This window comes from Micrasema longulum, unplaced genomic scaffold (genome assembly GCF_059751315.1).
Source record: "Micrasema longulum isolate JH-2025_06_02 unplaced genomic scaffold, ASM5975131v1 h1tg000177l, whole genome shotgun sequence".
Taxonomy (NCBI): domain Eukaryota; kingdom Metazoa; phylum Arthropoda; class Insecta; order Trichoptera; family Brachycentridae; genus Micrasema; species Micrasema longulum.
The window spans coordinates 1,277,718-1,292,363 of record NW_028277382.1 but is presented as its reverse complement, the minus strand read 5'-3'; the positions used below and the strand labels follow the sequence as shown (position 1 = coordinate 1,292,363).

The following is a 14,646-nucleotide window of genomic DNA, read 5'->3' as shown; positions in this document are numbered from 1 at the left end:
CTTACTATGTGTCATTAATTTTGAAGATGTTTTTTAAATTGACTTAAATTTATTGACTTATATTTCACTTAACGATTCTTCTCATCGTTTCTTTGAATCCCTTAAAATATGTACGTGTATATTTATGTTTTTCCTTTTTAAAAAAAAAGTTATTATTTTATTTTATTTTTACATCTCTTTTAATACTTAACTTTTACTAATTTTCTTCATTTCTAACTTTAATTTTAATTTTTAAACCACTTTTGTTTTTGTTTATTTTCCTTCTCTTTTTTGTACTTCAATTAATAACCTGACATATAATTATTATCTAATAAGAAAACTTCACTGGTCCATTAGAGTTAAGTTTAACTGTGTAAAATATAAAACTATGTAACTGTAATGAATGTTTCTTAAATAAAAGAAAAAAAAATATAATAATAATAATAATATTCAAACTACTTTGTTTATATTTAAATTTGTTGCAACAGAGAGAAAAAATATTTTTGAGAAGGGAATATAGGAGTCTAGGCATTTACAGGGCTTATGACCGGTCATTGGCTGGTTTAAGTGGCCACTTTACACACTGTGTAACATTCACCGTTTTGCCTATGTTTGAACATCCACATTTCCTCAACTCTTCATTCAGCTGACTTTTGTGAAGTAAAAGAGCCGAAACCTTTATCATATGGGTGAGATTCATCCGGCTGAACCAATTCACCTACTAGGCAACGCCTGAAAACAATTTTCCAATTTTTTATACTTCTTCTTTTACCAGGTAGTTAATTCAACAATGTTTTGAGTGTGTTTTGAGCTGAATGTTAAATTTGAACAGCTCCTTGGGGAGAAAATTCAACCAGTCTGCAAGCATTTGGACATACTCAAAACTTTGTTGTCTTTTGTTTATGATCATATTTTCAACATCTTTTGTTAAGGTTGTCTGAGTCTTTTGTTTAGTTTTGCCTGGTAGTTTATTGTACGATTTCAGTCCCTTATTTATTAGTCTGGATTGTCTTTGTCTCATTTTAAAATGTAGTGTGTGATATTGTTCTGATATTTTCGCTATGAGTCCGTGTTTATTTTCATTTTTATTTTTTTTTATTCTTTGTCTACAATAACATTATAAGCTAATTAATTCGCTTCCCACATTTGATGGTGCATAGGGCACTGCTTTGATACACCATATTTTAGTCATTTTTGTAACATGAAGGTAAGATGACCAGTCTTACGTTCCGGGTGCAAGTCTAGAGACTATGAAATATTCTAGTACAAAAACACTTTTAAAAATAAATACATTATTTTCACCACGTCAGGAATCAAACACGAGACCTCTTGTATAGTAGGCAAACGCACTGACTACTACGCACATAGTACGCGCCAATCACAAAACTACGAGTTGGACGTTTCTTCACTCGATTTTCTTTTCCAGGATTTTCAGCCGTCGAGTTAATAACACTCGTTAAGGATTCTGGTTCGATTTCACACGCACAAGTGTGTTCTCAACCCGCCGCCTGTGCGGTAAACGGCACGTATTACGTTGCTGCCATATGATTGTAGCGGGCATGAAGTGTGACTTCAAAGTGACGTGACGCCAACTACGAGGCATTTTGTATGTGCTCATTTTTAACATCTTTAACGAAAACTAGTTTTTTATTCATTAATAATTAAAGTGATTAAAATAGTAAAAATCTGCTATTAATATTCAAAGTTATTCCTAGTCCGTGAAAATTCTATATTTATTTTATGATCAAAAATTTAAATTCCCATATAATTGCAAAATACCACCAAAATAATGACGTCGAACAACATCAAAATTTAATGGTGATATTGATTGCGTCATTTTAAATACATTTCTTAATGTCTTACGAATAAAGTATATTTTTTTTTATGTTCAATGGAAGAATTAAAGAACACGAATGTTTTAACGTGATAACAAACCTATTGATGACATATTACTAGCACTGTAAACGCCCATAGTTTGTTCATTCATATTCCTTTTTCGAAAATACTCTCTATCACCTATCACGTTTATATCAATATTACATGTTATTTTCCTCTATTTTTAAATAAATATGTGTGAAATAGAACGAGTACCCTGGACGCGCGTAGTTGACCCGATGGGTGACTTTGGGGTAAAAATCCAGGAAACGGAAATTAAGTGGAGATAGGTCCACCCAGTTTAGCGGTTGGCGCGTTTGCTTAACATTCTTGAGGTCCTGGCTTCAATTTCTAAACGGGTGGATGTGAAACATTATACATTGCAATATTTCAATGTTCCTGGACTGGCAACTGAGGTGCAGGACTGATAACCTTACCTTCCATGTAACAAAAATAATCTCGATGCACTGCAATTGAAGTTCTAATACAGTATTTTATATATATACAGTATTTCCTCTACAGTATTTTTATATACAGTATTTCCTCAGAAAAATTGGTCGCAGAGAGTCTGAGGGGTTGATGGTGGCTGTTAGATTGCCAACACATGTTTTAATTTGAATTGTTAATTTATAGTTTTAGTTTTTTACTGATCTAATTTTTTAAGATCCTTATGACTTTTAATTTGTTTTTACAATGTATTTTTTTTAATTACTTCTTTTACTTTATTTTTTTTATACGTTTTTTTTCCCTTTTTGCTATGTTTTTTTAAATACGCTTTCCGCTTTACATGTGCATTAATTTTTTTTTACAATGACTTTAAATGTGTTTCATACCATGTATTCTGTTTTTATTTTGCATTTTACTGAGTTTTAAAATATTTTTATAAACATATTTATATATTTTTAACGTTTTTTACTGTGTTTTCACTACATTTATGACTTCGTTTTTACTATGACTTTACTACATTTTTTTCCATGTTTTAACTCCATTTTTCACATTGTTTTTCACTTTGTCCTCTATCTTTGTAACTGTTTCTATATATTGACTATTTTTTAAAATATTTTTTTGACTGTCTTAGAACGAGGTAAATAACCCTAATTAGGCAGTCAAATCACTTTGTATAAATTATAATTTTGTGCATGTAATACAATATAATAATAATAAGTATCTAAGGTACTTGTGGGCGCGGATAGAGAAATTATAATCATGATGAAAGTTATATTGCAAATACGTTCACACGTGTATTATGAACGAGCAAAATTTAATTATTCATGTGTCGATAATAGGAGTCAACAAAGATGTTGAATAAAATATATGTACATTGTGCCTTATTATGTATATTCATGTATATGGGTTAAATGAGGTTATCCACATTCCTCTAAAATTGTTGTATCACTCTGAATTGATATGTTTATATTATTTGTGAAGATGATTCAATGTAACAAAATTCACGCGGTTGAAGAAATTCCGTAATTAATCAATTAGTCTGAGAGGTGTAAATTCGATTAAAAGCATTTAACAGTAATAATGAGGTTCGCGACTAATTTTCAATGAGGAAGTTCAGTGGTTTTTTAATTTTTTGTTATTTGAATATTATTAAACTAAGTAAAAAAAATATTTTTTATTTTTTATTAGCGCTTCGATTTTTTAAAGTTTTGTATTTCTAAAATAACTCCGCATGTAACGTCAGAGGTTCATTTCCGCTTATTCTCATTTAGTTCTTCCCATTGGTCCAGAAGTCATTCAAAGTAGTGCGTTTTTATTAAAATATTTTTTTATTATTTATCATTTTCTAGAAACTTTGCACTACAATTTAGTGCTCTAATTTTTACCCCGCGCAAGAAAACATTTTCGTATCCAATTTTCCGTAGGGCTGAAGTTCCTCGTTGACTTGGGTTAACAACTTTGGTCTTGCCCAATGCTGAGCGCCGTTGTCGCCTGCAGTTCAATCACAATGGCACGACAATGGTCGGTAATTACCGACGCGACAAAATTTCGCACCGTGATGTTTTACATTTTTAAAAAATATTTATAATATAAAAAATACATAGGTGTAAAGTTTTAATCCACTTTTATTTATTATTTTTAGCAGATACCGAGTTTTATTGTGACCGTCATTGTCAGACTGGTGGGAGACTAAACAAATTTCTATGTTATATACAAGTGCAAGCAGGGGTTGTAAATCATGATTTTATAAAGGCAAAAAGGTCCATAACCTTTTGCCAGAATCGTGGAAAGACGGGAGTGTTGTCAAGTTAAGGTGTTGACCTCGCTCTTTCGTGACATTGGTCGTAGGGAGTCAGAAAAGTTGATGCATGCCACGGATTGGAGAATCTTACTGGATGTCAAAAATAAAATATAAAAAATAAGGAATAATTAAAAAAATATATATTTATAGATGACAACCATGAAGTTTCGCATAATTAAATTGTCTATGTTTTTATGAATGTATGTATGTGTATGCACATTGGTGTATGTACGTGTGTGTGTATGTACATGTGTATATATGTGTATATTTATATGTATGTGTGTATATATGTGTGTATATATGTGTATGTCTGTATGTATATGAATCAAAATGTGTATCCGAATAAGTTTATATTTTGTTTGTCTGTGCTCTCTATTAATTTGATAACTATTATAATATATTAAAATGTAATTGCCTATCTTGGAACGGGGTATGTACCCTTGTTAGCTGGGCAAAGTGAACATGGAATTGTATTTTGATAAAGAGTGTGAATAAATAAATAAATAAATATAATTATGAGAATACAAGAGTTTAAATTAAAATAATGTACATAGGTATTAAGTAACAAAAATTGTTCAAATTAAAATTCTGTTTGAATGTTTATAATGAAATCAGATGTAAATTGAATAATTTTACGTAGTCTTATTATAAAAATGTAAATGAATTATATGTTTTTGAATTTTATTAAAACTATAACAGGGGCTGCTGGTTGGTAAATCCTTCGAAAGTCATACAAAATTATCAATAAAAGTGGAATAAAACGATATACGTATTCAAGAATGTTTTAGTGTGTCCAAATGCTTGCAGACTGTCTGGATTTTCTGCCTAGGGAGTTATTCGTGTTTAAATTTATTTCAACAGAGAGGGAATATATTTTTGACAAGGGAATACGGACGTCTAGGCATTTACAGGGCTTATGACCTGTTATTGGCTGTTTTAGTTTCCATTCTCAAAAAAAAAAATCCCTCTCTGTTGAAATAAATTTAAATCTATATTCGTATTTTTATTATTATAATGAAAATTCAGTTTCACCAAAAAATGTCAGTAGAAAAACTTAATCTATTTTGTTTTATTCACGTGAGTACAAATAAATATATTTAACAAAAATATAATAATTACGTATACCTTACCTTATCAAGCCAAGAGCCCTGTGTTGAGTTGAAATACAACATAATGGAAAGTGGAAGCATGTACATTATTGAATAATAGCAAAAAGGAATATTAAAAATTATTACACAAACATATTTTCATAAACATCTAGACAACACGCTAAATAGTAAATAAATTTACGGAATATCATGCAGCAGTCTCCTGTGATTGTCTCTTCCCTTAGACAAAATCCAAACTTGTACACTTCTTCTGAAAACGGTTTTCATTTTGGAGTTGGATTCATCCAGGACATTGAACACTCTTGGAGCCTTAAAAGAGAAATTCCTCAACAAAAGAAGCACGTGTTTTTGGTATTAAATAATTCAAATTACAGGTAAACCTCGTACGATCATTCGACTGGGATCTATTCATGTAACCGCGTGATCAAAAATGTGTCACTGACTTTTAAAAAAAAATTTGTCTAATATCTAGTATGTACTTTCATGAATTAAAACAATGTCTTAGATGGAAAAGTGGGGGGATATCGAAGCATCACTTAAAATAATAATTTTTAAACATTTATTAGAGGGTTCATTGTTGATTGCTTTAGTGATTCCTTAGAAACATCAATTAAACTTTATCAATCGAGATTATTGACGAACCAAAAAACTTCTTAACTTTTCGACCAATGTTTCGAACATGTTGGTAAGAAACTTCCGATTTAAATCAGGTTGTGGTCCCGTGGTGGTTTTGTGGACTCACGGATCAAAGGTCTGATTTTCACATTTCTAACTACCTCAATGCCGTTCCCTTTTTTCTAACATGGTAACTTCTTAAAAAATAAAATTACATGCGATGTCCGATCACGATGTTAGATTTCTCAAGCAGGACTTTCGTTTTTTGAACGAGAATTTTAGTTAGTTTAATATATTGAAATAATTAGTTCCTTACCAAATTTGGCAGTTAATTCCCAAAATGGCGTGGGGGGTGATTTACCACCGCTAACGCCAACGCCATCCGCAACCCCGTCTGGTGGGATGTTGCGGGGATATAGCCGATGTGGTTGTCAGGATGCGGGTTGGGGCAGAATCACAGATAAATTACACATCAATCACATCTTGTACTGGCACACTCACCCTTGTAACACTTCTCGGCAGCAGGTGCCATGATAGGGGTGGAGGCACCGGTATTAGAACCACCTAAAGAAAAAAATACAATTATTATTCCGGGTTGTTGTTCCGTGGAAATGCAATTGACTTGATCAAAGATCTGATACATAAATACCGTTAAACAATTATTCGTAAAGTGTCATTATCGCAATTATCATCTCAAAGGCACAGTACAATAAAAAAAAATCCCTAAATTTTGTTGAGTTTGGATCCTAGTTCGATATTTCCAAGAATGATCGATTTCAATAATAAGTTATACCTAGATTACATCATATCTTGCAGCTACAGAGCATATGGACGCTAAGAAATTAAGACCTAATTTAAGTGCATTGTTTTTTAAATTGCCTATGAAATGTAACAGTTCTTTTTCACATTTAGGGCTGTATTCTTTTTCTGCCCGCACAAACAGAAATAATGATGTACTTGGTTCTAGTAAAAATGATTTTTGAGCGAAATCATAAAGATATTAGTTATAAACTAACCTGACAAATAATCACAAAATATAAAACTGATAAAATGTAATTATGGTTTTATAATATTTACAACAATAAATAATGTAGTAAATGCATTATACATACAGAAAATAACAAAATAAATTAATTTAAAAGCACTTACCTAGCGTAAAATCTGCAAATAACGTAATATTGTGGAGCACAAAGAAAAACAAATGTCTCGAAATGTCACTGGTATTGTTACAAAACGCTGCAAGTTCAAGGAATTGTGTGGTTTGCATCATTTTATTTATTTGTTTATTTATTTGACATTTTATATACATATACAATATATATACAAATAAGGGCGGGCATATTCCCTTAGGCGATTTCTTCCTACCTACCCAAACCGTTCAGTTTGAGAAAATTATAAATACATGGACATATTGAATCTTACAATTTTATACACAAATTAAAAGCAAGGATAACAAAAACATATATATTTTTTAAAAAAATAACACTATACTATGAAGAGAGGAGAGGGGATAGGAAGGAAAAAAGAAGGATAGAGGAACAATTTAAATATTTCGATAGTGACATTTCAATTTTGACTTAAATGTAAATAAAGATAGGGCGTCTCTAACATTAGTGGGTTGATTATTCCACAGTCGAGAGGCTACTACTGTGAAAGAGGAGGCAAGAAAATTAGAGTAATGACAGGGTATTAAAAGGGTTCTCTCGTTACTAGAACGAAGAGATAGTCCGTGTTGTGAAAGAGGTTGGATGAGCTCTCTCAGATAAACAAGCGAAGTGGGATTATTCAAAATATTGTGAAGAAGTGATAGAATGTGAATGTTTCTTCTATGCCTGATACTGAGCCAGTGTTGTTGCGTGCGATACTCGGTTATGTGGTCAAATTTGCGAAAATTAAAGATATAACGAATTCAAATATTCTGCAATCGTTCTAACTTATCTAGCAATTCAGAGTTAGCATCTGGATAACATACATCCCCGTAGTCAAGTCGTCGTTTATATGTCATAAGAAAAAAAATTGAAATTGGCTTCTTAATCTTGAATTTTTATATGAATGTTTAATAAATAATGTGTTAAAATTTGGTTTTTACTTAAATATATTTTCCTTGATATATTTGTTATTCTAATTATTTTTTTATAATTTTTTGATTAAGTGGATACAGTTTAACTAATGCTCCTTATTTGATTGTTGTTGTTTATGTAAATATATTCATTTTATAGTAGTAATAATATTTATATACTATTCGGTAAACTTCACCAACAAGCCACAAAAAGTGGCTTGATGAGGTTTTTGTATTTATTAGGTGTATTTCTTTGTATGTATCTTCATTTTTAATGAGGTGTAATTATACAATTAAATAAAATATAAAATAAACTAGAATCGTGAAATCCACTTTAAAAATAAACTAACCATCACGCCGTTTCCCCGTAGGGATAGGCAGATGATAAAACAACACTTCACTCTGTCTACATTTATACATCTTCTCACGCATGAACGCCGCTTATTACTACTTTTGACATATCCATTTAAATTGGTTTTAAATTATAAATCCGCCAGCGTCCGTTACTGTGACGTAACCGGGGTTGCAAACTGCATTTAATTAATGACAATCATAGCAACTAGTATGAATATAACAACAGATTTTTTTATTACCTTTAAATAAACCTTCACATATAGGGAACACATTGTATCACATATTTAGGTTTATTATATTGTAAAGGGCATCACCAATAAGCCGTGAAGTTGGCAGAGCCGAGCATTGATTTGGCCTGCAACGCGTAATCCGATGCAACGTCAGCTCGGACAAGTTATTAAACGTCGTGCTTTGGAACATTCATATTTCATCTTGGCATTTCGTGTCGCCCGTCCATCAGCTCCTCGCCAGGGTTCACTTTTGTAAATTCCTTCTGTACAAAACTTTAAGGATGTAATTCGTGTGTATCTACTCAGTAAATAACTTTAATTGTTATCCATCTTTCTTATTTAACCTTAAATCAATTCACGCGCACCCATCCATACAATATAGTTTTATTAGACGCTACAAACGCCCAGTTGCATTCTTCCGGCAGCACTACTGATTGGTCAAAATTCGTTACCGTTCACATCGCGAAATCTGAGCAATGGGATCACACGCATAGCGGTATGATTGCAGCAAATAACGAGACGATAAAAGGCGAGTTTCTGGCGCCCCCAAACCAGAACCAAACATCTAATCGAAGGTAACCCCGATATAAAATTTCACCAAAGAAGGCAACGGAAAACCACTCTGCTCATCTTTTCCCGGGAATCAATACGGCGAGTACATCAATAAGCAGTCGTCCTGGATGCAAAATATAAGAGTAGCGCAGAACGAAAATGATTTTGCTGCAGTGGTCGCCAACGTTGGGGAGACTCGAGAAGGCACCGAAAGAAGAAAAAGATAATTTTAAATAAAACATTTTGTCCATCCGAATTTCCAAAAATGATAAATTATCGAGTATCTAGAGACAAATATGTAAAACATTCATTTGAGGGAAAGATTTGTAATCTAATTAGATTACTCAGCAAGATATATATAATTTTAATGAGATAAACAGGGACAGAGATTATCAGGACATCGTTTCCTAACCTCAGGTTACCACATAGTGACTCGAGGGAGTTTTTCTATATTGTATAATAAAGGTTTACATATTTTTAACGTCACTATGGTTGGTCAGCGCGTTTGCCTACCAAGCAAGAGGTCTCGGGTTCGATTACCGACATGGTTGATATAAAATATTTATTCCAAAAGGTGTTTTCGAACCAGAATATTTCATAGTTCCTGGACTGGTACCTGAAGCGAACGACTGATATTACCAGCATGTAACTAAAAAAATTAAATCAAGATACGCTGCGATTAGTGTACCATTCAGTGGGAAAAGTCACTTCCGATTAAAAAAAAACCTTTTACACCTCACTAATAAAATTCTTTATAAATACAAAAGACTAAAAATTTGCAGAACTGATACGTGATATTGAGAATTATTATGCCGTAAACTTATCAAATATCACATTTAAATCTTGCGTGCGTTTGAAAAAAAATATTATTTGAAAATGTAAGCCCCCGCGCGTTTGTTCTATATTGGAAATGTAATATGAGAAAAAATTCCAGTGGAATTTATTGGAATCATTATTTAACACGATGTCATTTGGACCGTTTCACACGGTTAATTTTACGACTGAAGGAAATAAAACTCACATGATCATTACACATCGGTAAATTTGGAATAAATTGTACGGATTTCAAAATCGTTGATCAATTTTTACATACATAATTCCACGCGAGTTACATTTTTTTAAATGAAATGAGGCGCGCTAAATGTTTAGTAAACTTAACGATTTAAACTAAGCTAAAACTAACTTATCATTATCATCATCATTTTTTAAAAAAATATACATAAAAATGTTGTAACTTTCAATTACATTGTATTCCAACTCAACACAGAGAATTTGGTGTAATGGATTTTGGGACGCGCTACTATTTTGTGTAATATATGTACTTTTGATGACAAACTATTATTAAATAGTTTATCGGGGCAAAATACATTTTATATTTAGTTTTTTTATTTAATTTAATTTTTTCAATTCATTTTTTTGTCGTTTTACAATAAACATAAGTGATAAAACAGAGTATTAAAAAAATAAAGCATAATTACATAGCAATGAAATACATATTAATAGTAAAAAAAGTAAACAAAAAATCCCACAAAGGCATGGCCTGCTTGTGGGTATACAAGAAAATGTTAATGAATTTTTGCTCCTTTAATAAATAATGGACAGTTATAATATTTTTGCGTAACATAAAAAAAAAAAAAATATTATGTAAAAGATAATATGGTATTTTTCTATAGTAATGAAAAAAGGAAATAAAAAATATTTAAAAAAACACAAAAATATTCCTTATTATTAAAGGGCAACAAAATAAATCACAAAAAAAAGAGTTCATATTTTTAGTTTGAATCTAGGATAGTGCATGTTTTTTAAAAGAAGGAACATTTTGAAAGTTTGGAGTCAATGAAATAATATCAGAAAAAAAAATAATTAAAAATTTTTGAGCCTATAAAATATGCATGTCTCTGTGCGAGCCTCGTTTTACAATGTGGTATTTCTAACACACGATTCCTTCTTTGACTTTTGACCATTTGAATTGCTTGTAAATAAATTTTGATTTTTAAATATATATTTTAAACGTTGAAAACAATATATTTGTATTAGATCTAAAAGTTTAGCTTCTTGGAACAATTGGAAAGAGGGAAAAGTGCGAGTTTTGCGAAGCATAGTTTTTAATATAAATTTTTGAACAGTTTCTAATGGTATAATATGATTGTTGTAAGTTCCCCCCATTTAATTATTCCATAGGAAAACGATGACTGTACAAATGGAAAATAAACCATTTTAATCGTATTTAGCTGGGCGTAAAAACTTAGTCTTTTGAACACACACATTAACACATTTCGTTATAATGTATTAATATTGTAATAATGTGTATATTTTATTGAATAAAGACTATGAATACTAAAAAACGTGATTTTTGTTGCTTAAATATAATTGCTGAAATATTTTTTGTATCATTATTGTTTATTTTATGGATTGATGCAAGAGGTCTCGGGTTCAATTTCCGACATCGTTGATATGTAATATTTATTTTAAAGGGTGTTTTCATATTTTCTGAACTGATACCTAAAATGTGAGACTCTTTTTCCGTTTAGAATAAATGACCAGAATCTTATGCGGGCTTCAAAGGTTAGATCTGGGAATCACTTTTGTGAGATTCCTGACATTTCATGATCAGATCAAAACAGTTTGTAGTAGTTCGTTGAAGATGTTAGGATTCGTCTTGCGTACTGTCAGGGTTTTTGAACTCAAATTTAACTAATTTATAAACTTTTCAATTTTTTTCTATAAATTAAATAACAAACATTTCTGTTTTTTCCGCAGATCGATCGAAACAGCATATTGTGAGAGAATAAAAAAGGAAATCGCTTCAGGATAACTTCTAAAGCTACACATATTTTTTTCGTAAGTAACTTAACTTTTAATATGAGCGCTTATAAGAATTATGTCCATTTTTTTAAAATTAAAAAATGAGCACAAAAAGTTTTAAAAATATCTTTCTCGCTACATTTCTTTCATGATTTGTTCATTCGTTTTATTTTAACGTTTTGTATTGCAAAGAAAAACTCAAGTAATGCTTAGTTAGTAAAAGTCATGATGGTGAGTTAGTAAAAGTCATGATAATGAGTTAGTAACCCCAAAACCGGTCTACGTTTCACTAAAAATCAAAGTAGTAATTACAATTTTTAAAATAAATACTAACAGAATGGTTGTCTTATAATTTATATTTTTTCATGGTCTTTATTCAATAAAATATACAAATAATTACAATATTTGTACATTATTAAGATAACAAAGTATTAAAATATATTTTGTCCCGATAAACTATTCATTAATATAATATTTCATTTTGTCCAAATGTTTGGACAAAAGACTGGATTTCACCCCCTCGGGAGTCATGAGGGTTAACAAATTACAATCTTAGGTCATAAGCATTTTAAATGCCTAGACTTCCATATTCCCTTATAAAAGGTATTCTCCATCCCTGTTGTAATTTGCTATTCATTAATAGTTTGTCATCGGGTGCTCAGACATAAGTTTTAATTCATAATCAAATAAAAAGAGTACGACTTAATACTGTATACGAATAAAATTATAAAAAAATATAATTTTGTTTTGATGCTTTGAAAAATATTATTAAGAAGAAAAAAAACTCAACAAAACCAGATAAAAATAGTCTTTAATTATTTTTTATTTTTTTTAAGTACGAAAGTAGAGTAAAATAATACAATTAAAATAAAAGAAGAGCAATTTACTTGAATATATTTTAAATATATAAAAAAAAAATACATAAATAAATAGTGTGTGCTCATAAATTTAATCAAATCGAGATAAAAAATAAAACAAAGTAAATCAAAAATTTCACGTCTACAGGAAAAAAAAATAATGAGAAAATTAAAAGTACCTATTAAAATTAAGATCGAAAAAATGTAAATAAAATAAGAACGAAATAAAAGAAAAGGTTAACCTAATAAAATAACAAAAATATATTTAATTGTATAAAATTGTAAAATTTTATTAAATTTTATTAATTTACGTTATGTACGGGTACCAAAATAATTCGAATGCTTAGTGCGTTGGAATGGAAAACGAACGAAAATATAGGGATAAAGTAGAACGATAAATCAAGAGCTCGATTCGGGAAGTTATGTATGAGACTAATGCATATATCGACATAGTGATACATCGGCATAGTTAAACTTAATCCTTAGCCATTTTGTCAGATTCACACAGCTCTGAAATGGTCGCTAGCAATAAAATCGAGATATTGCCTTCAACATGTTTGAATGCATTGCTTTGGAAAATGCACACAAAACTAATAAAAAAATCACGATTTTTTGTTGTTTAGATGATTTATCGTATAAAACTATTTATCTCAAAGATCAAAACCTAATACCATGGGGAAATTACTGTTTCCAGGTAACTTCAAAATCAAGAATTTCTACTTGACCACTAAAACACGTTTTAGTTTTATTTTCTTCTAAGAATGCTACAAATAGGTAGGTCGTGATGCATCAAAAAAATATGATGATGATTTGAATGCATGGCTTATTTATTTGTTGCGTTCATGGAGAAATATGCACAAATAAACATTTTTTTACGCAGACTTGAATAAGTGTTTGAATTAATATAAAGTTCCTTACTCAAATAGAGTTTGACAAAATGAACGCGAACTCTATTAATTCAGAAGAAATATAAATTAATAATTAAAATAACAACGGAGACAGAAAATTTACGTTTACGTTACGACAGAGCGTTTGCCTACCAAGCAAGAGGTCTCGAGCTCGATTTCCGACATGGTTGACATGAAGTATTTATTTGAAAAGGTGTTTTTACACTAGAATATTTGATAGTCCCTGGACTGGTACCTGAAGCGCAAGTTTTTTCCTTTTTTTATAATTGCAAATAATTTGTTCATTGCTTTTGAAATATGCAAGGTTTTATCGAATATATTTATCTTGAAGTTATATTCAGTTGACTTAAACCTTTTTTATTACCATAGATAACAATACTAAAAGTAAAAGCAGAAAAATAATAAAAAAATAAAAATTACACTTGAAATATTACATAAACAAATAATAAAAAATAGAAAACAAAAAAAGTAATCAAAAGTAGCTAAATAATATTTAAAAGCGCAAGATTGATCATCCTCCCTTCACGTAACAAAATGATTAAGATACCAATAGCAGTCCCCTATGCACCATTAGGTGCATAGAGGAAATGGATGATGACGATTATAAACAATCCAAACGTGAATCTTTTTTCCTGTGGGTCGCCTCAAAAGAAAACTAAATTTTGTTTTCCACGCGGACTGCAATAAATTAAAATCCCCGTTATAGATCACCATTAAGGCTTATTTCCACAACCCCATCATAACTTAATGTAAGGGATTTCCTGATCCCTGATCCAACACATTTCCATCGCATTACCGTTATCCCCAGGTAGTTGAATTACCGAATATGTCAGAATACATCCTTCTTGCAATTAATGGGGGTCAAAGAGAGGAACCTTATTACGCCACGCTTGATAAATTAAACATGAAAAATAAATGTTTTCTGCATTGCGCATTTACTATATTTTATATATATATTGTCTTAAGTAATTACAAAAATACATTTGGAAAATATAAGGTTGATTTTAGTAGAAAAACTATTTTTTTGATATTTCTCGGCAAAACTGTTTTTTTTA

General features: G+C 30.5%; 1 protein-coding gene across 8 annotated transcripts in view; it reads left to right on the top strand.

Moving 5' to 3' along the window:
• Nucleotides 1-14,646, top strand: part of sand (potassium two pore domain channel sandman) — a 185,972-nt gene that overhangs the window by 55,612 nt on the left and 115,714 nt on the right. For 5 of the 8 annotated variants that reach the window (XM_088242927.1, XM_088242926.1, XM_088242928.1 and 2 more), the window contains exon 3: nucleotides 11,782-11,862. The exons of the other annotated variants lie outside the window; for them this stretch is intronic. The gene's annotated coding sequence lies outside the window, so the exon portion shown is untranslated. The remainder of the gene's footprint in view (nucleotides 1-11,781; nucleotides 11,863-14,646) is intronic. 8 annotated transcript variants of the gene reach the window in all.